Raw genomic sequence first — 25587 nt, 5'->3', positions numbered from 1 at the left:
TTTTTTTTCTTCCCCTGTTTTGTAATGTTTATAGCTAAGCATTATGGAAAGGGTACTGAATTTTGTTTGTTTTATTCATGAGTATGACCTTGTCCATGAGGATAAATTCGATCCTACTCTTATCAGTATTGAATCAAGATTTCACAGTTGTTTCTGTTTAGGCCAGTTTGGTTATGAGACTCAGGGTTAGGGGGGAAGCTCTTCACAGGCCTCTAGTGGACATGCAGCAGAATTGTTGAAATCTCACATTCAAACGTGTTGGACCTTGGTGTGGAATTAGGCAGAAATACATTCTCTGTTGTTATTTCGATTAAAGATAAGTAATTGCATTTGCGTTAAAGGCAAAGGAAATAAGAGTGACCGGAATCAAGTCCGTGTTTGCTTTTGGCAGATCACTACCTAGTTAACTTCTGCCAGCTCTATATTTATTTTGGCTTTTATTTGTGTGCCTATGGGTTTTGGGGCCCGAGTGCCACAGAGTGTAGCATGTGAAGGTCAGAGGGTAACTTGCAGGAGTCATTTCTCCCCTCCTCCCTGTCCATGTGGGTTTTGAAAAAAGAAAAAAGGAAAAGGACATGCCTGCTCCTAGGCATGACGGAGGAGAAGGTTTATTGTTGACATGTGGAAGAAGGCAGGGACATCTGGGAGAGGCCAAGGTGGACATGACCCTGAGCCATTGGAGGAGAGGGGGAACCGAAGGGAAGAGAGAGAGGTGCAGCAGCCAGGAGGCCCAAAGGTACAAAAAGAGACTGGGTAACCAAAATGGTTGAATTATATAGGGAAGGGCAGCTGGAGGAAGGCAGCCCAGTGGAATGGGCTAGAGAATTCAGGGTAGGGGTGGGGCATACCAGTCAGGAGGGCCCTGTAACAGGGAGGGATTAGGGGGATGCTGGGAGAACCTGGAAACCTCTGCTTTGATATGTTAAGTTGGCACCTCTGCCATTTGTCTAGGGTTGGAAACCTAACAGGATCCAGGACTGTTTCCAGTCTTGGCAGCCTTGGAGCCTTCTGCCTCACCCCCATGCAATTATAACTTTATCAAGTACTTGCACTTAGAGAATCCATACAGAACAATAAAGAGTCTTATTTCATCAAAGCAACTTAATTATAACTTCACCTTAAAATCTCAAGTCCACTGCATTGTGAATTCATTTTGCCTAAGGTTGATGAAGTCTTTGAAATACCTGCTATTTTAATAGATTCGTGGTCTGAATGCTTCACCTCAACTAAGCTGAAAAATATCACAAACCCTTGTCAAGAAATATGTGAAGAATCATTATGCAGAGAGAGCCCTACCCTTCCCCAACGCCTGAATCCTACCAGCAGCATGCAGTGATTTTCCATGAGGACTCCCCTACTCTTCATGCTTCTGTGCCTCTTTTATGTTTCTTTTGCCTGAGTAACTCCACCCTTCTACCACTTAACCCACCCAGCAAAACCCTTCATATTCTTACACATCCAAATCAAATTGTTTTTGTTTTTGTTTCTTTGTTTGTTTGCAATTCTAACACACACACACACACAGAGAGAGAGAGAGAGAGAGAGAGAGAGAGAGAGTAGTGGATTCTGCACCATTGCTGCATATTCACTGTATGATAAAGTTAGTTTATAAAGAGTCTGTTTCTTTCTGAGGATAGGCCTTGAACTTCATGTGGCCTGTTATGCTATTTTCTGACAAATGATTATGTTCACAATGTCCTCTGTACCCTGGCATTTAATGACGGTTTCTTTGAAGTTGATTGTTATTCCATGGAGTGCTTTTCCTTGGTAAATAGTCAGGGTAAGGTATTGCATCTCATCTTTTCTCATGTGTGTGTGTGTGTGTGTGTGTGTGTGTGTGTGTGTGTCTATGTGTGTGCATGCGCTCAGGTGCCCTTGGAGGCCAGAAGAGGACATGGGGTCTCCTGGAACTGGAGTTAAAAACAGTTGTCTGGTGGGCACTGGAAACTGAACTCAGGTCCTCTGGAAGAGCACCATTTGAATGAGAATGCCAAGTCTTCCTGAAACAGCAGTCAGTGCTCTTAAACCTCTGCACCTTCTCTGTAGCCCACATATCTCGTGTTTAGGCTGGAGTTTACATACAGCATCCTCACTTCCGCTGCTTACCTCCTTCCTCCATGACCATTTCAAACTTAAAATGAGATTAAAAGCTTAAGTTAACTGTTTCATGATGGTTGTGATTGAAAGCTTATCTGGAATTTAAAATTAAGTGTTCTTCCTTAGCATTGGGTAAGAGTAAGATGTCGAGCAACTCTGTTGTTGATAAAGTTGTTTGAATAATGGAATGCTGGCATCCCAGGTATATCAAAAAGCCATCCTCTTTCTTTTATTTATTTCAATTATGTGTTTGTATGTTTACTTGCATGTAAGCCTATGTATCCTATGTGTGTCTAGTGTCTGAGGAGCCCAGAAGAAGGTGTCAGATCTCTTAGAACTGGAGTTAAAGATGGTTGTGAGCTACCATATGGATGCTGGGAACTGAACCCAGGTCCTCTGTAAGAGCAGCCAGTGATCTTAACCATAGGGACATCCTACCAGCCCCTAAATGTCTTTTCTCATAGCCCTGATGGCTGAGCTGGGGAGCTGGTATGGTAAAGTTCTGGTGAGGGTCTCACAACCAGTTAACCCCCTGGCTCATAGGTGGATTAATTTATCCCTTCACTCCCTACTCCTTTCACCACCCAACACTGCTACACTGGGGACCAAGTTTTGAACAAATGAAATTTGGAGAACACATCAAATCATAACAAGGAGCTTGGGTAGCTGTATAACTGAAAAATCAAAGGTCCAGTAAGCTACATATTTATACTTATCTCAGAAAAGTGGGTTTAAAGGAAATGGACAGACAGGATGATGTTTTACAATTTATATACAGTCCGTGGTACTATTATTTTTTGAAGGAGCAGAGTTATAGTCAAGCTGGCTCCACTACAACTTCCCTTGGACCGGGGCAAGATTGGTTTAGGGATAGCCCTGTGACTCTGACTGTTAAAAACAGAAGCAAGTGAGTTCTCATCCAGAGGATCTAAGAGCTTGTGTCTAACTGCTGTGTTCATCCCCACTATTATGGAGGCTAAGATGAAGTCTGCCCCCACAACTATAGTCGGCCTGGAAGAAGTGAAGGCAGTCTGAAGAGATACTTGGATCTCTCATTCTATCTGACTATTGAAACAATGGAATCCAAAAGAAATGGGAATTTCCCCAGGAATCTCCTGATGGGAGAAGAAAAAGGCCCCTGCCAGAGGGGACTTACCTTCCTGAAACAGATGAGACTAGACAAGGATGGGTCAGTGGTGGGTGGGACCACACCTTGATTCGATGTGTTTATCCTTGGCCTCCGTTTAAACTGTAAATGAATTTGGGGGATTCTCTAAATTTCTTTGTCATGTTGAATTTCTTTGTGGCTATAGTGAATCAATCTCTCTCTTTCTCTCTTTCTTTCTCTTCTTCTTCTTCTTCTTCTTCTTCTTCTTCTTCTTCTTCTTCTCCTCTTCCCCCTCCTCCTCCTCCTCCTCTTCCTCCTCCTCCTTCTCCTCCTCCTCCTCCCCCTCCTCCTCCTCCTCCTTCTTCTTCTTCTTCTCTTAGTTGGCTTACTGAGGACAGGTGGCTGAACCTGTCTTGGGGCACAGCTTACAAACCCCAATTAGCCTCCCCCCACCCAAGTTTGATGACACTATGAAGAACTAAGATGGACCATGGTCTACTGCCAGTCTTTGGTGAACATATAGAGAATTGTTCTCTCATTGTGTTAGCTGCTAAGATTTGGGACTTATTTGTTACCGAACCATAACTTAGCCTGTCATAATAGAGAATATAAAAAGATAGAATTGTTTCCAAGATCTAAGTCAGAGAAAAAAAACACAAGGACATCTGCAAAAATGGAAATGAAATCCTAGAAAGCTCAAAGCGTTATCTCCACCCCATGAACAAACAATATCATTCATCTTTGTTTCTATCCATAGTTTCTGGGTTACATTCAGACAACTAGTCAACCAACTTCCTCTGCTTTAGGGCCATATATATTATTGTACATAACCATTAATGTTTCTCCCTTCCAGGAACTTAAATATACTTTGGATTACACACTCATATTTACCCAGAGTGGAAAATATGGTGGGGTCAACCAAGTCTGTGGGGGGCACTTTGGCTCAACTGTCTTTATGAATATTGCTGAGCAAACTTGAAATCTATAAAATTCTTAACTCTAAGAAAATTACTGGTGCACATTTAGTGACCATCTGATATCCCCAGGCACTCCTCTAAGCATTTAGATGTGTGGATTCATTCATTCCAACTTACATGACATAATCGTTACTGCTATCCCACCTTTGTAGGAAATACACAGGGAACATTGCCTGTAGTGGTGAAGGCCAGATATAAGCATAAGCAAGGAGACTGAGAACCACACTGTTAACTTTTCTAGATAGAATTTTGAAAGACGTACCACAGACGAGCTCCCGAAATGTCTGGGCTGTCTTCACCTTTGTTTTATGACAGCAACGTGAAACATCACAGCCAAGGAGGCAGGGTCAGAGCTCAGTGTTACCAGGCACTGTCTGAACTTCTGTCCTCAGATAACTTAATATCTCGCTCCAGACTCTCAGCACTGCCAGTAAGTGCTGGGTAATCGAGGACAAGCTGGGTGACTTCCACCAACCATTTTTTTTTTTAAGCTATCAGATCTGTACTTAATTAATCTACAGCCTGTTTTCAGAAATGAAATTCTCTAATAGTCCCAAGAAGAAAATGGTCTCTCCCCTGTTTCCTATGAAAGTTATTGTATTTACCAATCATTTAATTTATCAGTGTTTCACAGGCCAGTGACCAACATGAAATTAATCCCGTCTTTGGAAGACTCAGCCTGGGAACAAGGAACAAATTATAGGAGATAGACCAGAGGTTATGGTTTTTTAGAGTACCAAAGGCGTTTTCTCTGTGATGTTATCCATTACCAAAGAAGAGCACTGAACATTTTGCTGGTTGCTAAGAATTTCAATGGGCTGAGAATTTTTAGGGCCTTGCTATTTATATGTACAGAGACAGCACAGATGGCTGCCTTCTTCCTTCTTTATCTATAATACAGATCTATGGAGAAACAGAAATCAGGAACACTATAGAAATGAACAGAAATGGGACCTGGAAAGGGCGGCAGAAAATGCCCTGGAAATATTCTGCATCTGTTAGTGCTCCCTGGACACAAACAAGGTGCTCATGTGGAGTTGATGGCCTGAGACTCAGAAGGGTCTGGTCTTTGGTTTCCATCTTGAAACTACTTAAAATTTGTATTAGTTGCAGCAAAATACAGGTATCAGAAAATCATCTCCACCATGTTCTTGTAAAGATTTTTTCTTATTTCATTCATGTGTACATCTGTGCAGAATGTGCATGTGGTGCTCATGAGAGCCAGAAGAGGGAGTCTGATCCCATGAAACCAGAGTTACCATGTGGGTGCTAGGAACTCAGCCCAGGTTCTCATCAAGAGCAGCCAGTGCTTTTAGCCACTGAGCCATTTCTCCAGCTCCAGTTCCAGCGTGTGTATCAATGTCTTTCAGTGCTTGCTTACAAAGAGCAGATATATTGCTTTTGGGGAAAACTACTCTCCTCATGACACATGGGAGACCCAAAAGACAAAACAGAGTCTCCCTCAAAGGTGTGTCCACAATGATGCTACATCCTCCAACTAATAGTCCCATCATCTCCCAAGGATCTTACCAGCAGAGACAAAACCTTTCCTATGCAAATCTTTGGGAATACTGATCCAAACCATGTCTAGTGGAGCTAGGACAGGCTGGGACAAACAGGTCAAGCTATGAGCCCAGGAGTCCTTTGGTGAAAGCAAGAGTCAGGTGGCCAGATCTGCAGGTGCCATGCTCAGTGTCTTTTCTTCAGAACACTCACTCTGTGACTGTATTTCCCACCTGCTCCCCTCTGAGCTGGGCAAGGTGTTTTTAAGTCATTTTAAACAGAACTGCTTCGCAAGAAGCAATAGTCTGTATGTCTCAAGGGAAAAGTCTATAGTCAAAAAACCCAATGTTTCAAAAGAAGCATTTACAGTGGTCTTGTTTCCCTGAACAAAAGGCTCTGCCCTGCTGGGGGTTCCTACTTCTCCAAGTGGATCCCCGGCTCCTGACTCTCTGACAGTGAGGACCACCTTGGAACTCAAACCCTCTGAGGTATCTAGAAACACAACTCATTTTTTTTTTAAAGTTTGTAAGCTCCACGACCTTAGCCATCATGACAGAAGGAAAGAGTACGTGTAAAGTTATGAAAAAGAAAAGCTAAAGCTTGCGGTATGTTCTGAAGTCACTGGAGGGTCATGGGAGCATGCAGATGCTGCTGTCACTCAGCGCTGATGTTCTGCCTTTGAACTACTAGGGCATTACAGGAGAGAAGCTAATCTTTTGTGGCCAGCACAGCTTGCCTGTGTTGATAAGTGTGATTAACAACGCTAAAGTCAAATACATTAGCAAATGCCTTATAGCTGCCAGGAACGTTCATGGCCACCCACGCTTCACAGCTAAATAAGAAACACACGTTTCAGGAGCTTGGGATTCCTAGATCTGCTGTATGTACTTGCCTCCAGCCTTGATTTTCAAGTTGGTTTCAATCAAATCAGGGAGCGCTATTGTTAGAAAGCAGCTACAAATAACCCCCCAAATGAGGAATGTGCTTTTTTGTTATTTGTGAGAGATGATGTTTGCTTGATTTTCAGAATTTTCTATGGAGTCTGCAGGCTTCTCTAAATTTAAAAGTAGAATTTTTAAAAATCGAGAATCTTCTTTACACAATCCAGTGCTTGAGCCTAACCCTCCACCGGAGGTCAAAAGTCAAGGCTCGTTAGGAAACTAGATGAAGCAATACGCGTCAGTAAGTGTTCTGAGCAATGGAAAGGGCCCAGCTTGCCCAGGGAGCATCCTGCGCCACGTGACCAGAGCCTTTGTTCTTTCTTAACTAAAACTTCATCGCTGGGGTCTACTGACATGGTAGGTAAAGCAGGCCCTGTGCTTGAGGTGGTAGCAGAATTTGTCCTTCTCTGCCCAAGATAAAGGATATCCCTACTAAAATCTTCAAGGGACATAAAGTTCAATTCTTACAAGTCCTGGGTCACTAGATAATAATGGAGGAGAGGGCTAGACAGAGTTAGAACTGGGGTGGTCATCCATGAAGGAAAGGGTGCAGGTTTCAGGAGGGGCTGATCCTGTCACATTGCCTCAAACACGGTACATGACACTGGCTTGCCCAGGCAGAGAATTTACACTTTCTGCCTTGCCGTGGACTTTCCCTGTTCTGGATGGCTGAATGCCAGAGCTTCAAATGCATTCCCCACTACAGGGCAGCCGAAAGAAACAAAACGCCAGCTCCACAGAGCACCAGATTTGTATAAGAAAAGCTGACTTGATGGATAGAGTCTGTTTGTTTGTGTTAATCATTATATATACTTTAGGGTCTTTTGAAATGGAAAAACATATATATGTATATATATGTATATATATATACATATATATAATTTCATGTTTGACTCCCTGTATGTATGTATGTATGTATGTATGTATGTATGTATGATGTATATTGTATGCATGCAGTGCCTGAGGAGGCCAGAAGAGGGTGCTGGATCCCCTGAAACTAAAGTTACAAATGTTTTTGAGCCACCGTGTGGGTACTGGGAACCGAACAGTCAGTACCCACAGGAAGAGCAGCCAGGAAGAGCAGCCTGTGCTTTTAACTGCTGAGCCATCTCTGTGAAGTCATTCTTGTGCCACAGAATTTCATTTTCTGACTTTCCACATGTACTTATTAGTTTAGTTGATTCAAGCTAGAGTCGTTTGGGGGAAAGAAACCATAATTGAGAAAATGACCCCACTAGATTTGTCTGTGGTGTGTTTTCATGATCGATGAGTAATGTAGGAGGGCCTAGCCCACTGTGGACAGAGATGCCCCGAGGCAAGAGGTCCTGAGTTGTAAGAGAAAGTATTCTAAACAAGTCATAGGGAGCAAACCTGTGAGCAGAATTCCTCCATAGCCTCTGATTGAGTTCCTGCCTCTCGGTGCTTGCCCTGGCTTCCCTCAGTAATGGACTTACAAGCTGTAAGGTGAAATAAACACTCTCCTCCCTGAATTGCTTTTAGTCATAGCATTTTATCACGGCAACAGAAACCTAACTAAGACACCGTACCACTACCCAAGGCAGTTGACATTTTGCTGACAAGATTATTTTCAACATATCTTCCCCCTTTTTTTCTGGGTACTATAAGCCAGCTTACATTGTGTAGCTTATGGACTTCTACACATATATTACAGTAGAAGACATATGTGTCCAATGGAACATCCTGCAGAGACCCAAAACAGCATTGAGAAAGAAAGAAAGTTAGTAACGGGGAGAGTGGGAAAGCTCGTTTAATGAGTCAGAGAAGGTAAGACACTGATCATGGGATCTAGGGAGCTGGTCTTTCGAGCACTCTATTAGCGTGGCTTTGCTTGGTTCTTAACATTCCATGAAACACACAACATGCTACCAATGTGTGTCTGGTAACATACCTTGTTCTGAGGCCCCAAAAACCACAAGCTGCAACCTGAAGATAGCTTTCAAGATCCTGGAAGTCCCCAGGCGCCACCTGTGCACATTCCCACCAGCCTGCTCTTCCTGCAGGACCTAGGTAAACGAGCATGGTGTGCCAGCCTCTGGTGCACCCCAGCCTTCAGTTGTCATAGCTCTCAGCCTCTGTGACCATGTACAGGACTGACATGTCAGTAGAAGTCTGTGTGTCACCTATAGAGAGTAAGTAAACCGATGGGTGCTCGGGTATGAGTCTGGTATTCAATCACTGTCTGCTCCACTAGGAGATGGGTCTACTAAAGAACAACACAAGCATTAGATTACCAGCTTCAGGTGGGATCCCACTCCAGAGAGGCACAGGCCTGCTTCTGATGGCTTTGGGGAGCAACACTGCCTCCTTGGCCTGGCTCCCCAAGACCCACACTTCAGACCAAGGTAGGTGCTCAGCATCCACAGATCTAAGCTATGAGCTCGCTTATTTATTTATCTGAAAAGCTCTGAGATGTATTGCTCAATAAATAAAGTAAGGCTGAGAACAATACAAAAAAATCATATCCTATTTAGATGGGAAAGAATTCTCTTATAGGCATATAACATGGATATATATATGTGAATGTATATATACATATATATTTGCCATGCATAAAATGTGCCTTTATATGGGATATCCAGACTCAGCTGTATGTTTACGTGTAACAAATTCAGGACACACAAAATTTGTTTGGGGGAGAAAATACAATTGGTAGTTGTAAATAATAAAAATGGTCTGTTAAATTTTCAGTCTATATTCTGAGGTGTTGGGAATTTAAAATGAGGATTATTTTAAAAATTTGAACATTGTATGTATTATTTTCACTATAAGACATTCTAAAAAAATATTTCAAATGTTTTTTTACTAATTTTTTAAATGTACCTGATGATCTTTGAAGATAAAAAATAACTCACTAAACACTCCATCCTGTCTGAGAACTATATCTTTACGTTTAATTATACCCATAGATTTTAACAACAGTGTGTGCTGTATTTCTAGCATTGGTTTATTTCTAATTCACTAATTATTTAGCATCTAAAAATCTAATTGTGATCAAAATTAACATCACTTCTTTGGGCTCTCTGGTCAAGCAAACTGGAAGTTTTCCTGGCTTTCTTCAGTGTTTCTTCATGGGTTTCAAGCCCCTTCTGTCTGTAGTAATGAATGAACTAAAGTGACCAACCTGGTCTCACACAACTGCCCATGAAAAAGTGGGAAAGTTTAGCTACTCCCTTGAAAACCTCACAACCAAATCACACAGATACTCAACAGGACTAAATCTCTCCAGTCGCACAAAGACTTCACTTGTTTGTTTTACACAGGATCTCACTTTATAGCTTAGGCTAAAAGCTCTCTTTGTAGCCTAGGCTGCCCTGAAACTCACTTTGCTGATCTGAAGCCTGTAGCATTCCCACCTCAGTTTCCCATGAACTACCCATCTTGGGTGGACACAGACAGTACTTATGCAACAGGACTGTTATAGCTCGTTATCAGGCCACATGAAGTCCTGGGCTCCATCACCAGCACTGGTAAATTCATAAATAAACACATACCAAATCAGTTCCTATGAACTGTGTGCAGATTTGAAGATGCCCCAGCTGTTTGCTCTCCTTTGAGATGTTTCAACCACAGCTGGAGGCTGACACCAAGGTCCCAGTAGCAGATTCTATTGCCCTGTTGGGCAGGATCAAGCAAGCAGAGTCCCTTGGGCCTCAGGGCTGGGCAGAGACCATTAGATGTGACCACCGCACAGCCAAAGACTTTGCTGGACTTTCTACCTTGCAGTGTGATAGAATTATTTAACCCCAGCCTGAGTTTTCTACTCCGCCTTTGGTATTTAAGTTCCCAGATGAAAGGCACACAACCTTTATATTTACAATAAGCCTTAAACAGAACAATAGCCAGGTAGCTGCCTGCCGTCCATGTTGTTAGAATCTATTTCCCTGTGGATAACCCTGAGTTATACTTACTATTTACTATGTTTCATCTGGGCTGCTCTTAACTCCAATCAGCCAGCCATGCTCACCTAACCCATGGTGGTTTCTCCTTCCTCCTCCCAACCCATTAAGGCTTCTCCTAGTCAGTCTCCTCTGACCCCAAGCCCCTTGTATCTTAAACCTCACCTATGTCTCTTCTGCCCAGCTATTGGCCATTGGCATCTTTATTTACCAATCAGAAATAACTTGGGGGCAGGGTTACTCCAGCACCTATGTGCTCTTCTCTGGGGGCAACTAGTCTGGGTACCTGGCCCAAAATTAGCATTAGAATACAAGCAGCATTAGGCCAACCCACTACACTGCAGTGCTTTTAGCTAGTCAATATTTTTAAATGTTCCCGTTCTACTCAGCACATTCTCAGTAGTCAAGCCTTCTGCCCATCAAAAGCCATTTCTGACGCTCTGAATGCTCTGAATCTGGTTATATGTGTGTGCCGGAGGGGGTGAGGTGGGGAGCTATTAACAGAGAGATGGTAATCGCAATGCTGGCAAAGCCCTCCTGTCGAGTACAGATTTCCACCTATAGAATGAATTGCAAACTTGGAACCCTTGGTTAGATGTGCCCTGCACCCTAAGTGAGACTAACATAACTTGAGACTGCAGGCACTCAGACATTTAAAGATGATTACAGGCAAACACTGCAATCATCTGTTCCTACAGAGAATTCTAAGGTTTGTAAAAAAACAAAAACAAAAAAATAACAGCCTGAATCAAACTCAGTCCTTTTGGTCCTGAATGATGTTTTCAAGATGCTGCCAGTGGTGTGGCGAACAGAAGGTATTGGAAGTGTAGACCAAGCTCCATCGCAAACATTTTTCTGTACAGTGGCCTACTTATTATATACAACAGCCCTCCCAGGACCACTGTTATTATCCCACTAACAGAGGTCACAAGTCACTTGTCTAGAGTCACAGGGCTTGCCTTGCTTCCTGTGTCTTCACCCCAGCCCTCCTTCTGGTCTGTCCTTCTCAGCCAAGCGTAAATGATATCTGGGTTCTCCTGCTCCCCACCAGAGCTGCTGTCCCTCCTCAGCCCTCTCTGCTTTCTTTCCATCTCTGCGTTCCCATATCTGGCTTTTGGATAACAGCACTTTAACATCTGTAATTCAGACATCCAAAATCTGAATGCTCTTGGGTGCCACCATGATAGAAAGTTCCATACTATGAAACTGTCTCCAGCACAGAACTATCAAAAGGATTACATTAAAAAATACTACAGGTACATGTATGACGTATATACTACAGGCTACATGTATGACGTATATACGAGACAGAAATGAAATCTGTATTTAGACTTAGGTCCCATCCCCAGGATATCTCATGAGAAACATAAAAAAAAAAAAAAAAATACTTTAACATCTGAAACATCACTGCTGCAAGATACTGGGTACAGCATATGTCCTTGTGAACTGGCTATTGTAGAGAGCTAGAGGCATCCATCCTCGGTGGTGAATAGTATTGTGCTTTGTACATTATAACAGTACAGGGGTATCCATCAGAAAATTCTCTTATTCTAGATTAAAGTAGCCCTTCAGATGAGGAGCAAGACAGACACATTTGAAGTTCTGATAAAAATAGATTCGGAGCTTCCCAAGATCTTTAGACAAGAACATAGACACAAGAGTGAGGTGCTGTACAAGGTAGCCAGCAGGAACCTCCCATCTCCTCTGCTTCCTCTTAGTCTGGAGGACACAGCTGCGCAGCCAGATTTCCAGCACACAGCCCTGGTGTAGGAGGGACCCCTTGACTCAGAAACTTGCTTCTTGCTAGCCACAACAAGCAAGGGCTTGCAACACCATTTAGGGGCATTTGCCCAAAAGGCACATGTGTTTTTATTCAAAGGATGTTTACAAACACCCTGGTTCTTGACTCAGCCCCAGTAGGCTAGATGACTTTCTCCAAGAGGAAGTGGGAAAGGGAGGGACTGGGGTGAGGAGAGAGCGGATCAGATCAGGGATCTAGGGACAGATCTTGTCTTCTTCCTTCCCAGGGAAGAAGCTACTCAGCCTACTAGAAGTAGCTGGTATTCTAGCTTCAAGCCAAAGTCTTCCGAGTAGCCCACATGCCAATGCTTGGAGCCAAAGCCCACCATTGACCAGTTGTATATAATTACCTATAATAGGTTCCCAGACAAATGACACAGTGCCTCTAGGATTCCACTGAAACTCAGGTACCAAAAGTTTATTTCCCAGGGCTAGCAAGATGGCTCAGTTGATAAAGTACTGGACTTAACTTAGTTAGTGAGGACCTAACTTCAAGTCCCAGAACCCATGTCAAAAAATCTGGGCATGGTATCCACTTTTAATCCCAGCATGGAGAAGCAGAGATAGGTAGATCTCTGGGACCTACTGGCCAGCTAGCCTAGTCTACTTGGGAGAGTACAGGCCAATGAAAGACACTTTCTCCAAAAAATAAAAAATAAAAAATAAAAAATAAATAAAAATTAAAAAATAAAAATATATAAATATATTATAAATGAAATATATATACATACACATATACCTACATACACATATACATACATACATACATACATACATACATACATACATACATACACATGGATAGTGCCTAAGAAATACCATCTGTTATTGTCCTGTGGCATACACATGCATACCCCAAGTTCACTGTTCATTGGTCTCTATGCCCAATGCTTGCTATGTATTTTCTTTCTGTAGAATTCACATATTGAGACCTGAACATTATTCCCACAACCCTTTTATCCTCCCCTCTTCTCTATCACCTCCTGTGATAGTTAATTTGCTACCATCCTTCGCCAGATGAAATATTTGCATTGATTTAAAAAATCTCCTATTGAAAGAAGACAGTTTGAAAGTTCAGTTGTAACAACAAAGCACTCTCTCATCATCATTTAATCTTACAGCTGCCTGTGTGATTACTGGCGATTACTTCAAGCCTTTCATGTTTGCAGATACTGAGAAATAAAACTGAGACTCAACAAATTGGTGTGCTCGTCCTGGGGACCATTCGTCTGGCCCTTGGCATTCTTTAGTTGCCTGTAGTTCCTTGTCTGGGTTGAGCCCTCCCTTCCACATTTGCATGTCTATGCTATGTCCTTGTTTAGCTCACATTTAAGGAAGCCTCCTCGATGAGACTTTATAGATGTACCCTCTGATATGACTAGGAGACAATCTCACAGCAGACTCACTGTTCCCTGGCTCTTACAGTCTTTCTGCCCCCTCTAAAATGATTCCTCAGCCTGAAGTGCAGAAGTTATGTTGTAGATGTATTGTTTTGTACTTATCCCATACCAAATGTGGTCAGCCTTGAGAGCATAGATATACGCATGACATTATATCAATGGAGTAGTTGTATTAATGTATTTCAAAACATACACACATACACAAATGTAACGATTAAAAAAAAAAAGGCCATACATTTGAAAGAGGCCGTGGAGGTTTGGGAGGGAGAAAAGGGGAAATGGTTTAATTAGATTATAATCTGAAAACATAAATGATTTTTTTTTTTTGAAAAAAATACTAACTCAAACTCATATCTTCTGACTGGGGACTCCTATAGAATTTAAATGTTTTGTCTTAATTTCACAGCACTCACATGAGCTGTCTGTGTGGCCACCCCTGTTAACTGTACCTGCCAGCAATTCATCTGGCGTGTGTTCTCTTGACCTGACAATTTCACTGATGGTGTAAATATCAACAGCAAACACTCTGCTCAGAGGCGTAAGATCACTGGGTGTGAGCGAGGACTTGAATTTGAGATAGGAAATTATATATGCATCAGTGTTGCAGTGTCTGATCTTAGTCTTTTCCCCTTTTCCATTTTATCTTTAGAATTTTTTTCCACAATGTCACAGGTTATTCTCTCTCTCTCTCTCTCTCTCTCTCTCTCTCTCTCTCTCTCTCTCTCTCTCTCTCTCCTCTCTGTCTCTCTCTCTGTGTGTGTGTGTGTGTGTGTGTGTGTGTGTGTGTGTGTGTGTGCACACGCACGCATCTTTTGAGGCTCACAACACTTAGAAAGTTAAGCCTGGTTTGAAATGCTTCTCCTCATTCCTGCTAAGTTTCAGGCTAACTCACATGCTATTGGTTAGGTAAGGTGTCTGCTTGGTCGGATGGCAGGGGACCCCTGATAAGGAGCACACTCTTGGCTGATGACAGACTGGCAGCATTTCCCGTTGGTATGCGCAGGGCTGCTGAGCCAGTTTTTAAAGAACAGATTTATAAAAAAAGAAGAAAAAATCCAGCTGTGAGTTTTCATTTTTTTTCTCTCTTAGAGCTGGAAGGCGGGGCCAAAGTCAACCTCAAACTAGGCACTCCATTGATCAGGCTAGAGTGATGTGGGCCCGTCTCACAGACAACAGCTAAGCACAGAGGAAATATTAGCTGGCAGAGATAACGAAGAGGAAGCAGTGAGTGGCAGAGGCACCATCTGTCAGCTTCTGAGCAGCAGTTCTCAAGACAGCAAAGAAGGAGATGAAGAAGAGACTGGTTCTGTTCCAAGGGAACAGCGCAGCCTAAGGACGTTTTCAGACAAAGTAAGTTTGCGCTCCCTAGAAGAGGAGGCTGTGGCAGAGGGAAGAGAGCATGGCTTTCTATCTGGGCTGCAAGATTTGTTACGGGTATACGAAGTTTGCTTCTCTGGTAGATCTGACTCTGAGGAGAACGTTCTTTTGACAAGAACTTGATTTGGCACTCACAAGCAGCACCTGTGATCCCATAACTCATTTTAAAGACATTTGAAGGCTACAGAATGATCTATTTTATGTTTTAGATCTCAGATTATAGACATAGACTTTTGTCTTTCCTTCCATCTCTCCTTCCCATCTCTTTTTTCTTCTTTCTTCCTCTTTTGCCTGGTTTATTTTTTTTTAAACCTTCTGGGGCTGTGAACAAGAGTGTTTGTATCTTTTCTCAAATAATTTACTGTGGCAACGACTCACTTTTTTAGATTAATGGGACTGACAGAAAATCCCGTCGGTTTGCTCTGCGTACGGGTAGATATTTAAACTTCCAGGGGACCTTCCGAATCACCCAGTTGGTGCAGCACCGGCTTGTGAAGGCAGCTGTTTCTGGGTCTTTTTGGAGAACACAAACTGACTCGGAAAATAATCCTGCTGTTTATGTGTGGTACATTTTCAGAGTATTCATTTTCAAGCAAAGCTGGGTTGTATGGTCCTGGGCGGCTGTTTGTTACCTCCAAATGGATCACAGTCAGTGTCAGATGCCGCGTGTTTTATTAGGCATGGATTTGTCTAATTCCAGTGGGAAATTAAAATAGTGACTGTAGCCAAAAAAAAAAAAAAAAAAAAAAATGCCGAGGAGGCAAGACAACTCCTTTTTAACCTACACAGGGGGTGGGGGAAGGAGTTGTGTGCCTCTGTGTATGCTGGTTCTCTAGTGTAAACCAGGAGTGGAGGCACTGGCTGTAAACTGGCAGAGGCAGACACCACTCAGGGTTATGGCCCAATATGGATGTCAGAGCTCTGTAGCATGTGTGGGAAAATGGCCACAGTCCAATGTCTGGAATCATTTATCTTCCGCCAGCGCCTAGAAGACAACTGTTTTATGCATTTTACAAAAACCCTCGCTGACTGATTTCATTTATACAAGGGAGCACACCGATGGATGTGGAGACAGCTATTGGGCAGGGGGAGGTGCCGAGCTCTTTCCGATCCCCCAATACCATGCTTTCCTTTGGGTTCTGAGCACCTTCAGTGGCGTGGTACAGTGCTGAAGTCACACGCTTTCAACAGGACCCTTCCCACACACTTGGTAATGAATGCCGCATTAATGTCTGGCCTTGTTAGGGAAACCAGCAACTAAAGGTCTGTCCTCACTATCTCTTCTATAGAGTCCACAGATTCCCCTCTCCCCCCCCAAAAAAAAAAATCAGAGGAAGAAAATGTCAGTAGGCAGGGCTCCATGGAAGCTAGATATAAAATAGGGAGGGGTTAAAGACAGATGTGTGATGCTCTTTGGGAAATACTGGGACATTCTATTATTGATCTCTGTATTTGTGTCTGTAGGAGGGCAGCATTCATGCCAACCAGAGTGTTTTGTACTGTTTTGATATTTTTCTTATTCTTTGAATGTGTGTTGATCCAGGCTCCCCTGTGCTCCCCACCTCCCACCCAGCTTCATAGCCTCTGATAATTTTTTTGTTTTTGTTATTAATAACTCAAGTCCAATTAGTCCTTCCCACATGCACATGGATCTCTGAACATCCACTGGGACAGAGGCAACCTTCCAGGGGCCATTTCCCCAAAGGGGAGTGGGTCCCCTTCACCCAACAGCCTTCAATTACCTGTAGTTCCTCCAATAGGGGTGGGGTTCCTGGGCCCTTTCTGATCTAGCCAGCCAGTATGCTTTGCCTGAGCTGAGCCCCCAGGTGCTAACATGTGTGTCTCATGGAGGAATGCCTGGCTGATTTTCACCCCCATGTCAGATCTCATAGGGATATTTAAATTTGTTATCAAGGTCAAGAGCATTCAGACACTTTAGATTTTAGTCACAATTGTCATGTTGCAGAAAGGACAGTTGACCTCTTGATACATTTCATTGTTTGTAAGCAGAGTAAGTGACTCCAGCCATCTCTCCCAGAGAAACATCAAATGTCAACAGACCATCAGTTTTCAATATGTATTTGTGAAATTGCCTTCATTTCCCTAGACTGGATTAGCATTGAAGTTTTAGAAATCAGGTTAAAATTGGCACAATAAACCTCCTAATACAAAGAAACTAGATGGCAGTGCCAAGTAAGATATCTAATGTCCTTGTCAATTTTACAGGCCCACTTATATTCTATGCAGAATGTATACATATGTATGTTTACCTTCAGGTAAATACATTATCTTTTTAAATGTTTCATTAAAAGTGGCTGTGTATAAAATATGAAGCATTGGAGAAATCAGGCGTTAGTGTACTCTGTTTTAAAGCATTTTCTTTGAAGTGATAAATAGCTCACTAGTGCTAAGGAAATCAAGTGTGAGATGCTCCCTGTGCTTCACTTTTGTATTTAAGTTGTTTTAGCATCTGTCTTGTACTAATAGTCTTTTAAACTGTTCTTTCAGCTTCTGGACTCCAGTATTTTTCCATTATCGTACTTCTTTGCTGTGAAGTTGTGTGTGTGTGTGTGTGTGTGAGAGAGAGAGACAGAGACACAGAGAGAGACAGAGACACAGAGAGAGACAGAGAGAGAGACAGAGAGAGAGACAGAGAGAAAGTGACAGAGAGAGAGAGACAGAGAGTTTCATACATGACTACTGTATTACATCATTTCTACCACTCCCTCTCCAGCTCCTCCCATATCCTCCTCACTAACTTTCAAACTCACAACCTGATCTTTAATTATTGTTGCTCGCATGTGTGCATACACACACACACACAATACAGCCTGATGAGTCCATTTAGTGTCGCTCATATTTACATTTGTTTAAGTCTGACAACTTAGAATTGGATGACCCATCAAGGGGTGTGTCCCTGGGGAAGACTGATCCTCCCCTCTCAGGATCCATCAATTGTCTGTAGCATTTTGTTTAGGTGTAGGGCCTTGTGAGATTTCCCCATCCATGTCGGCACATCACTGGGTTTGTCATCATTCACATCTTGCTCAGGTGACTATATTTTGGAGATTTCATGGGTACAGCAGACATCCTCATCCTCTGGCTCTTACAATCTCTGCCCACTCTTCTGAGATGTTCCCTGAGCCTTAGGTGGTCCCTACAATGATGCGCCATTGTGTTGTCAATGCATCCACTGTGGCTGGGCATCCCCATGGTCATTTGTTCTTTGTGTATTTTACCAGTTATGAATTTCTGTGATGGTTTCCAGCTACTGCAAAAAGAAGCATCTTTGATGAAGGGTGGGAGCTACACTACCTGTGAACTTAAGGAGAAAGAATACAATTGGAGATTATACTGATGTGGTAATAGTGGTAACTTATACTTCCTGGGCAACCAACAGTAGAGAGCTGTGTTTTAATGCTGTCCTCGGATTCCAAAGCTACTTTATTTTTATTTTTTATTTTTTGGGTTTTTTTTTTTCAAGACAGGGTTTGTCTGTATAGCTCTGGCTGTCCTCACTCTGTAGACCAGACTGGCCTCAAACTCAGAAATCCACCTGCCTCTGCCTCCCAAGTGCTGGGATTAAAGGCATGTGCCACCACTGCCCGGCAACTTTAAATATCAGTAGTCTTTGAAGACTTCTCCCCACACAATTCCTCCATAGAACCGCAGCCTTCTTTGTTCCTGATTCCCTTAGTATATGCTTGAATCAAGTCTTTATCTTATTCTTTCTTTATTGATACACTATCTGTTACCTTGAGTTCTTTCTTGACACACCATCTCTTCCTTGATTATCTGGCACTCACTGTAGTTTCTCCTAACTACAATGTTGAAGATCAAATTATGTTTGTTGGATAAATGAAAAGCAAGTGTCCCCTACCAATTCCTTATGGTATTTTACCATTACACACATTTTGGGACAATACAGGTATTCATGTGTCTGGAACTATTTGACCATTGTAATAAAATATAGACTGAAAATCTGATATTTTAACAGAAAGATTTAGATAAAATGTTAACCTGCTGATCTGACCCCACCTCAGTCCTACTAATCATACTTACATTTATTTTCATTTTGTACTTTTTTATGTGTGTGCATACTTGTGCACATGTATCTATATGCCACATGAGTGAAGTGCTTGAAGAAACCAAGAAAGCGTGTAGGATACCCTTGAGTTTGACTTACATGTGGTTATAAGGCTTGTAGGGAAGTGAACTCTGGTTCTCTGCAAACATTATATGTGCGCTTAACTGCTGAACCATCTCTCCAGCCAAGAAATGGGAAGTCTAACTACTCCAAGGTCTCTCTCAAATGAGGTTAAAACAGGAAAACTTGAATGTACTTGCTAAATGACAATGGAGAAGCTATGTAAATTATGGAAGCTTTCTATAATCTTGTGCTTAATCTCTTCTTACAAAGAATAGCTGGCAGAGGTAAAGCCATTTTGTCATAATGTCTCTGCATGTTGAATCAGGATGAACCGCAGGAGTACTGGAAACAACCTTGCACCCGATCAGGGCTATGCTGTTACTGAACACTGAGCATACGCAGCCCATCATCTCCATCTGTGTCAACAAGGGGGGGGGGGGTCAGCTGTCCGTTCTTAGGTGATACTTAGGTCGCATCCCCACTCTCCATGCCTCCACCTGCTGTGCTCTCAGCAATGATGCCAGAGCGAAGGGCTGATGGTTGGTAGAGCTTTGCCTCCTTGTACACCTTTCTAGGCCTAAAGGTTCTGAAAATTATGAACCACCTTTAAACGTAACTCTAGATGCTTCTGATTGGATATATGTTTTATGCCCTACAGAGTAAATGATGTTATTCCTCCATCTTCTGTTTAAATGATAATGTCACTTAACAAATATAAGCACAGTAATAAATTCAAAAATAAATTCCCAAATGGAGAAGTAGACAGAAATGCAGTGTTGGTGTAGACAGTTTGATGGGGTCAGGGTCAGGGCAAAATGGAATTCTGAGAGGTTAAGCCTATTAGAAAACTCAAGTCTTAACAACTGGGAAAATCATTGTCATAAGGAACCCCCATTTGTCCTGATAAGGCCTCAGAAGTTTAAAGAGATGCCTTGAGTATCATGCTTTAGCTCACTCACTCCAGGGATGTCTCTGTCTCACACACACACACACACACATGGCAGGCATAGGGCAGAAGTTGGCCAATGATTTGAGCTGAGGCTGAACTGAGTCCTTTGGGAGTACTAGAAGCTAGATGTCAGTTGATGGACTCAGCATCCCTCAACCAAGGAAGCCTTCAGGATGTTAACAGTGCTGCTAAACCACAGGAGGAAAGGCATGCAGGCTGTGGTGTGCAGATGCCCTCCCAGGACTCCTGTTCATCTTGCACCCATCAGCAAAGGGCAAGAAGCTCCATCAGAATCTTCTCCTTGAGAGTCTAGAGCTCAAAGTCCCTCGGTGACCTCCGCAAACACTGTGCTTGTAAGCTTCTTGGGGCCTAATGACTCTATCTCTACCAGAAGGCAGTGGCTTAGAGCAATCTCTTGAAAACCATTGTTCTTCTGCATGTGCTCATTATCCAGAATCACAGACTGTCTACACAGTCTGTGCTGGGCCCAGCCCTGACTGCACTATACAGGATATACCTAGAGAACCCCAGCAAGCAGCTGAAAGACAATTTCTGAAATTAACCATAAATGACTCCATGAAAGAACTCTGTGTTCTTCCTAGAGGCTCCCTAATGGGTATTCTCTGGGCTTTGCAAGTACTTGAATAAAACCACAAAAAGAGTTAAGCAGTACTACAATAGTCAGAGCTCAGTTTAAGTGAAAACAATTGATTTTTGTTTGTTTGCTGAGGGTAAGTCTCCAGATGAGATGGCCCTTCTATGCCAGGTTTTAGAGCAAAGAACCAAAAGATAACTGTCTTTGACGTTGACTGTTACCACGCCCTGCCTCATAGATTCTGTGAAAGCCAAGAGGGTGTTTTGTTTTGTTTTTTTTTTTCAGTTCCCTCTACATTTGCTTATTTGGTCTGAATGTTACTCTTACACCAAGTCCTCTCTCTTGTTGCAGAGTATACATAGTAACATCTAGCATAGTAGCATGTAGCAAGGAACTGTGGAGAAGAAAATAAACCTATAGCATCCAGCCCCATCCCAAGGTCAGAGAGAGGGTCGCGACTCAAGAGTGATTTCTGTTTGACTCTAAGGCTTAAGGAAATGTACAAATCCAAATCTAATCAGAAGATCTGGAAAGGCTGATGGATGGCATGGCTGTTGGCCCAGATGGGTGACTCTATTTTAGTACAGATATTACCAAACCAAAACACAAAGACTTTAAAGATTTGATGTATTAAAAAATAAATGGTGAAGTGAGATTGAGCTAGTCCAGTGGTTCTCAACCTTCCTAATGCTGTGACCCTTTAATGCAGTTCCTCATGCTATGGTGACACCAACCATAACATTATTACATTGCTGCTTCATAACTGCAATGTTGCTACTTTTGTGAATAGCAATATAAATATCTCATATGCCAGATAGCAGGTATATGACCCCTGTAAAAGGGTCATATACTTATGACCTTCAGATTGAGATGACCCAGGAGTTATGAGCACAGGCTGCTCTTCCAGAAGACTGGGGATCAGTTGCCAGCACTCACATGGCTCAATACCATCTGTAATGCCAGATCTAATGCTTTCTGACCCCCTTGGGTAGTGTCTTAGTCAGGGTTTTGATTCCTGAACAAACATCATGACCAAGAAGCAAGTTGGGGAGGAAAGGGTTTATTTAGCTTACTTCCACATGGCTATTCATCACTAGAGAATTCAGGACTGGAACTCAAGCAGGTCAAGAAGCAGGAGCTGATGCAGAGGCCATGGAGGAATGTTCCTTAGTGGCTTGCTTCTCCTGGTTTGCTCAGTCTGCTCTCTCATAGAACCCAAGACTTCTAGCCCAGGGATGGCACCACCCACAAGGGGCCCTACACCCTTGATCACTAATTGAGAAAATGCCCCACAGCTGGATCTCATGGAGGCACTTCCCCAACTGAAGCTTCCTTCTCTGTGATAACTCCAGCCTGTGTCAAGTTGACACACAAAACTAGCCAGTACAGGTAGTGTGCACACAAGGTCCACATATGTGGAAGCAAAAACATTTGTACACATAAGAAAAAAATAAATAATCCACTAGAGAAATAAATGAGTGGACCCCAGCATGCTACTAGAAATATCACTGTTGGATATTTCTGGATTATCTGTGGGTATATGAGCTGGGACTTGAAGGGGAGACAGACTCGATCGTTGTAAATCTTGGCATTATTTTGCAAATAGTGTGTAGCTAAATGTTTGAGGAGGCTAGCAATCACTACTTTTTAGTTCAGGATATGGATTCTGAAGAAGAGTGGATCAAAGAAGAAACAATGATGCTATGAGTAGGTCAACCCATTCAACAAATCAATGTTAAATCAATGTACCAAGGCCAAATTTAGGCCATTGTAACACAAGAAATGATTCATCTAGTCACATGAAGCTCCCCTCCCGGAGAGGACAGCCTCAGAACCCAGCAGAGGATGCTGATTTTGGTGCTGTGATATGAGTCTTGATGGAGAGTGAATCTTGGCTTAAGGGTGGCTTTTTATCCACTCAACAAGCACACATTAACACTGCATGTGGCACCATCAAGTGTGTGCTGTACTTGCAGAGACATAATGTGCTCACTGATGGGAGAGGCCAGAATGTTTGCAAACATGTAAAGCTTGCTTCTTAGATTGGAGAGAATGAGGCAGCATATTTAACTCTGACAGCACACTCACTTGAGGCAAGCTTTACTGGGCTGACTCTCTCTCTCTCTCTCTCTCTCTCTCTCTCTCTCTCTCTCTCTCGACCTTCCTCAACAACAGACTCAGCAAATAGCTGTATTCTTCAATGATAGGCACTATTTAAATCTGTCTGTATACTGAGCTTGTTGAGGGTACCTCACATGGGATATGTATGCTGTGAATAGATTCTGGGGATACTGACATTAACCTCTCAGCCCTAGGCAGGTTTAGCAGGGCCTGGGTAGCCAACATTTTTATATGGTGACCTCACAGTACAAGTGGAAAACGCATCATATCATGTAAAAAGGGTTGGAAGTGTGCCACAGGAGATGAGCTCACACTATGCATTGCTGTATACACTTGGTTCTTAGTCCGGGGGACCTCACTGCTATAAGTATGCAGTAGTTTCCCTTATCCAACATGTTGTTTCCATGGCTTCTGTTACCTCTCATTAATCACAGTCAGGAAATATCAAATGGAAAATTCTAGAAGTAAACAGTTGTAAGTCCTAAGTTGTCACCAAGCAAAGTAGTATAATGGAATCTCACACGACCGTGCTCCCTGTTGGTACTCAAACCATCCCACTGTCTATGGTATCCACCTGGTATTTTCTACTTACTTCTTAGTAGTCATCTCAATTATGACAACAACTATCAGGGAATCACAGTGCTTGTGTATAAACATCCATGCAGAGCCTTAGAATGTATCCCATGATGATAGGTTGGGGACTTCTACACACCCCTGACAGCACGAGATTGTAAGCATTTCTAACATATCGACCTTTATTCATTGATATATATTCATGTTCACCATCACTAATAGTTAAAGACAGAGAGCCCACATGATGCCCTCAACTGGGTCCATGTAGATTTTCCTAAGTCATGATGAGTGGCCATCTTGAAAGCAAGGGCACATGGGAGACTGCTGTTCCACACAGTAACCCTCTGCCCCCACACAGTTCTTACTCGCCTTCAGAAACCAACAACAGGGCTTTTGTAACATTCTGATAGTAAATATTGGCAAAGTAACTTGGATTATAAGGGCATTTAAGTAAGATACACAAAATAGAAGTACTAAGCTTTCTAATGGGTCACTTTGCACCTTGTTTCATAGATCTTCGTTTCCGCAGTCTGTATCCCAATCATCTGTTCCTTATAGTAGTAGATATACCAAATGGCTCCTATCTACCAACCACACTATACATTACCTCTCAGCTACGTTTCACAAAGGGGAAACTGAAGCTCTGTGAGGCTTACTCACTTTCCAAGATGGCATTTCTTGGGAGCAATTGTGGTTCCTGTTCCAGATGGTTTCTTCTCTCTAAAGAGCTATGTTCTGGGGCTGAAGAGATGGCTCAGTCAGTATAGTACTTGCCACACCAACAACATGAGAATCACACCAAGGATGAATCCCCAAAACCCATGGGAAAACTGGGCATTGTCTCTTGTGAGTATAATCCTGGTGCTCCTGTAGTGAAATAGGTGGGAACAGAATTCACAAAAACTCATGGGCCAGCTACCCTGTGGAGAACAAGGTACCCTTTCTCAAACAAGGTGGGTAGTGCGTGCGCACAGACACACACACACACACACACACACACACACGTGCGCGCATACAGGCACATGCACACTACACTATGACACACACAGGCACACACATACAGTGCCCTGACAAATGATGACTTCTGAGTTCTTAAACACTGTTATGAACCTTCAGTGGAAGCCAATGGCTGGCAGCACTAAAACAGCTGGTTTGTGTCCCTGACACAAATCTGGTTGCTATGGGATCCTTCACATAGGAAAATATTCATCAGCTCCAGGTGCCTGGGACATCAGACAGGCTTAGTAATCATCAGATGACCACAACAACGATTTAGAGAGAAAGCTGTGTTGAGGAGCTGCGAGGGAGAAGGCTGGAGAGGTTCACACGGTGTTGGGGGTGTAGAGATTGCTGGGCTTTTACTATTTGTTTGATTTTTGCTGCTGCTGTTTGCGATGGAGGGTGTCATATGGTTTGGTTTCTGTGATACTGGGAGTTGAACATAGCACCTCATGCTTGTGAGGCAGGAGCTCAACCACCACGCTGCATCCTTAGGTCCGGCTTTGTGTTTTGACTGCCATGAATTTCAAAAGCCGAGTTGCAGAGAGGTGAATCTAAAGATGAAACTAAAGGTTGAGAAGAGGCCATGCTTTGCTCTGAAGGGGAAATACACATCACATTAGAATAGATGAACATGGTGACCCTAAAATGGCATATCCAAAGTGGCGGCAGAGTTAAACATTTTAATTGTTAGTCATTGATCTGAGTCATCTCCATCGTCCAAATTTATTCTCACTGAAGATGATTACATCTAGGTCGTGCTTGCTTCCAGTAAGATGGGAAGAACAAAGGAAAATAAATAAAACAGTTTACTTCAGTCTCATAAAAAGTTCTTACGCGAGAAGCAAAACAGCATGGGAAAATGTGAGTTTTATTTTTTTTAACTTTTTCCTTGAAGTTCCAGTGAAATTGCAGCTCATGTGAAGTATGGGTGTGTGTATGTGTTTGCACAGGGAGGGCTCTCCCACCAGGCATATTGCAACCAAAGCTTCTGAAAACCACGGCCATTTCTGAAAATGACTAAGAACATAAATAATCTCCTTTCTAAAAGAGCAGTTTATCTTTTTTTTTTTTTTTTTT

The 25587-nt window shown here is 42.6% G+C and overlaps 1 protein-coding gene across 6 annotated transcripts in view; it reads left to right on the top strand.

Moving 5' to 3' along the window:
- The window catches only part of Stard13 (StAR related lipid transfer domain containing 13), a 211015-nt gene that overhangs the window by 95350 nt on the left and 90078 nt on the right, over nucleotides 1–25587 (top strand). The window contains exon 2 of one of the 6 annotated variants that reach the window (XM_031338855.1): nucleotides 14833–15093. The exons of the other annotated variants lie outside the window; for them this stretch is intronic. The gene's annotated coding sequence lies outside the window, so the exon portion shown is untranslated. The remainder of the gene's footprint in view (nucleotides 1–14832; nucleotides 15094–25587) is intronic. 6 annotated transcript variants of the gene reach the window in all.

This window comes from Mastomys coucha, unplaced genomic scaffold, assembly GCF_008632895.1.
Source record: "Mastomys coucha isolate ucsf_1 unplaced genomic scaffold, UCSF_Mcou_1 pScaffold22, whole genome shotgun sequence".
Classification (NCBI taxonomy): Eukaryota; Metazoa; Chordata; class Mammalia; order Rodentia; family Muridae; genus Mastomys; species Mastomys coucha.
The sequence above is the reverse complement of the archived record's forward strand: the minus strand, read 5'-3'. Positions and strand labels throughout refer to the sequence as shown.